Source organism: Limulus polyphemus, unplaced genomic scaffold (genome assembly GCF_000517525.1).
Source record: "Limulus polyphemus unplaced genomic scaffold, Limulus_polyphemus-2.1.2 Scaffold761, whole genome shotgun sequence".
Lineage (NCBI taxonomy): Eukaryota > Metazoa > Arthropoda > Merostomata > Xiphosura > Limulidae > Limulus > Limulus polyphemus.
This window is the reverse complement of record NW_013666371.1, coordinates 310,527-314,800: the sequence shown is the minus strand read 5'-3', so window position 1 is coordinate 314,800 and position 4,274 is coordinate 310,527.

The following is a 4,274-nucleotide window of genomic DNA, read 5'->3' as shown; positions in this document are numbered from 1 at the left end:
AACAAGAGCAGAGTGAAACACCAGAAAGAAGTATCCAGAGCAAAATTCTGGAACAGGGTACATAGGAAAGAATAGATTTTAGCCAAACTGGTTGAAGATTTGGAAAGGCTTATCTAATTATCTTAACCATATTTAACCATAAAATTCGAAGGACATAAGAATTAGGTTGAAGAAAAGTAGGTGTACATCTTTAAAGGAAACTTTGCAGCTGGTGATGGAACCTGAATCCACTAAAGTTGCGGGTGAAAAAGCTAAAGACAATCTAGAAGTTACCAGATCGTCCAATCGAGTAGTCAATCCCCCCCCCCCCAATCTCCACGATGATAGTCTAGAAGAACTGAAAAGATTAGTTAGACAAACAGTTACACATAATATAGGATATAAGCCACACGACAGTAGATGTTTCACTTATAACTTGAGATAAAATATTGCTCTGAACTGCAGACAAAAGCCTCTATGGAATAAGATCTCATCAAAAAGGATACCAGAAAAACGGGAACTGTCACAGATGTGGGAAACCTGGCCTTTACAGCCGAGACTCTGAGGAATCAACAGCTTTTGATACACAAAGGAGATAATGCCATAAAGATGAGTCTTGGATCCCAACCAGATTAAATGAACGACAAGGAGCCAACCATACATTGGAAAACGGGAATTATCTGGACTTATGGGTAAAGTTGGGCTGAAAATACTCCATTTGCGCCAAATGAGATAAGAAGCTCATTTTTTAAAGTCCGTGTGTTTATTGATGGGAAGTCTGTAGTATGTTGATTGACATTAGTTCTACAGCTACAATAGTTCGACCATATTTGGTAATGAAAGGTGGAAGATCGTCTCCAGAGATGAAAAAAGAAGATAGATTGATACAAACAGCAGGTAGATATAAAGTTTCAGCAAGAGGAAAGTCGGAAATTACCCTTATTGAAGCAAGCTTCTCTACACCCCATGATGTAGGAAGAGTGCATATTGGGAAATGACTTGATGGAGAGACATGGATGCGAGGTTAGGCTAGTTTCAAATAGCTTTACAACCTATGACCAGGAAATCTCTATGTACTCTATGGCACTTATCCCAATAGAGGTTGATGACAGCAAGAAGGATAGTCACTGTATGAGCAAGAAGCGAAATTCTCATACAAAGAGTTATTAGGAATAAACGAACATTTAGTGGCTGTGTCAGTTTTATAGGACCGGATTCTTTACAACAGGTGTCTGTGATTTGGCGATAAATTCGAACAATAAATGGAGAGCACACAATTCACTTGTTTTAATAATATATTCAAAACAAGTCAAACATATGTACAAACATTCTTTATACTATAGGATATCACAGTTGTACTCAAAACACTAAATAATTATATTTTCTTGTCAAAAGTTCACACAGGCTGATTCAATTACTTTAGAATCCAATTGACAAGACAAATCATTTTCTCTACTCTATTTCTTACTATACAATCTGCGATAAATTCACTTACGTTACCACGTGGGTTAACACAGTTATATCCACAACTTTAAATAATTGTCTTCTTATCATCAAAGTCCACACAAGCGGAGTCAATTACCTTAGAACAGCCTCTGACAAGACAAATTATTCTCGTTATCTCACTTTAAAATATCGCCCGTTACAGCTAAACTAACAACCATGTTCTCTAACTTCAGTTTCACTAATTTCACTTATACTTACTGTACTTCACTAGGTCGCCCATATACATATATTGCCCTACTGAGGCCTAGAACTTTCTACAAACTACGAAACGCTATGATGTAACAATACTCACTTAAGGCAACGAGGAAAATACAGAAGGTTTGAGTAATGTGACGTCAACTTACAACAGTTGAACTACATACACAACTTACGGCTCTTACCGAGTTACATAACAACATTTGTCATAACTATCGCCTTTAGAATAATTACTTTTAACACTCTTGTTATGAAAACTAAATAATCATTAAATATTAGATCACTAAATGAATTAAATAATAACTTTTACACTAAACAGTCTTGTATATTCAACGATAAGCCCCTCTTTAAGAAAAATATTTACAATATTTTATACTATATACAAAGACTAATCTCAGTTCCTACACTACGTCTTCTAATATATTCTGCATCAACATTTGTAGTTCCTTTGTCAGTCTCTCTTTGCATAGGGCCTCTGGTAGGGCTTCCTCTTGACAGGATCCCTTGTATTCGGCCTGTATATCCTAATATATCTGTATAATGGCACAGTAACCACAGTAAATCTTGTACCTCTTTCTTCCTCTTGCCAGTCAGTTCTTCACTGATGTTGACGTCCTTGTACGTCTAATCTCCACCCAGTGGTCTTGTATCTAGCAGGTCTTTATTCTCTATAACAAATTCATTGTTTTCAGGTTTTACATCTATGACAGCCACACATCCTATGTCCAGTTGTGCCTCAATAGCTTCACCCGTTAGGTCTTCTTCCCTCTCAAAGTACCTCTTCAATATATTGGAATGATAGATCTTGGTCTTCCCATTCACTTTCAAATTATAGTCCATTCTGTTTAGAACTTTCTGTACTTCAAAAGGTCCTTTCCACTGCAGAGTGAGTTTGTTGTTGTCTGAGGGTAGCAGAACTAAAACCTTCTGTACAACCTCGAAATGTCGATCCTTGGTCTTCTCGTCACAGAAGTGCTTTGACTACCTTGAGCTGCATACAAACTGTCTCAAACTAGTTGATAGGTCTCCTCCAATCGGTTTCTGAGATTTAACACATATTGATATGTGTTCCTCACTTCTGACTCTTCTTCTGTCCATAGCTCGTCAATAACTCGAAGGGTGAAAATCCTGTACTTACTTGTGTGGACTTCTCGATAAGCAAATAATACTGCCTGCAAGTACCTGTCCCAGTCACGTGGTTTCTCTTGGCACATCTTTTTCAGCATGCTCTTTAAGACTCCATTGGCTCTCTCAAAAAGTCCATTACATCTAGGGTTGTATGGGTTGGTAAAGAGCTGCCTAGTACTGATGAGTCTGCACACCTCTTGCTTCAGTAGTAAACTGGGTCCTTCTGTCACTCAGGATGTCATTTGAAAAGCACACTCTGCAGAACACTTCCAGGAGGGGTTTTGTTACTTTCTGTCTCTATCTTCGGCAGTGATATGGCTTTTGGATAAGGTGTCACATAGTCGATTACTGTCAGAACATAGTGGTTGCCCTTGTCAGAAACAGCTGCTAGTGGTTCGATCAAGTCCACAGCTACTCTGCTGAATGACTCTTCTATGAGAGGCATCTCAACCAGTGGCACCTTCCTTCTAGCTATTATCCTTTGGCAGATGTCACATCTCTGATGACCCCCGGCCAAAGTAAATTGGTGGTGTTTCTGTCTGACATATTCTTTGCTCCTAGGTGTCCTCCCACAATCAACTCATGAGCAACTTCATCACTTGAGTCCAATATCCTGTTGGTACTATGTCTGTTTAACTTCTCCAGTATAACTGCCTTTATAGATCTGGTCCTCTATTCTGCAAGTCCCTTTCCTCTTTGATTTGTACTACAGTTTCTCCCTGGCACTGTCCCAAAGTTTCTGCAGTGAAAAGTATTTCTTCTGTGCTTCTTTCAGTTCCTGCACACCTACATTCAAGATGTTGCTTTTGATACTTGCAGGGGTTTGATGTCTTGCTTGCTCTTCTTTTCTTGAGCTCTAGTGTTTCTGTCTCTGTCTGGTTTCTCCAAACTTCTACTTCTATATTTCCAATCATGAAGTCATAGATGGGTGCCTTCATACACATGGCCTCAAGGTCTCCCACATAGTATGGGGTGTCCACCTATATTCTTGCTATGGGAAACTTTCTCATCATTTAGCACACACAAATGTACCTTGCCTGTCATCTGACCATTAAATGCTAGATTGGTTCTCACTGCATACACCCACTGTCTCGTAGGACCTTCACTTACTGGCATGTTGTGATTTATTGTCACCCCTCGATGTTTGTCACATGCACCAATCTACTGGCACTGTTGATCAATTTCCCAACTTGAGTTGAACATCAGTCGTGCACTGATTAATCACCGAAATAACACTTCCTTCTTGTGGTGAACCTGTCGAGTTGTCTCCATTCTGTTTCTTCTGGTAACAGCATTCATGGTGTCAGTCACTTCTTTCTTGTTTCTTACTAGCACCATCTTTGGAAGTAGCTCCAGCTGCTTTATGTTAAGATTTCTGCTGTTGCTTGTTGGTGATGGATTAGCACTCTTTTTGCAATGTGCCCTATTTATAACAAATATAGCATCTCTTTTTCTATTTGTCTAGT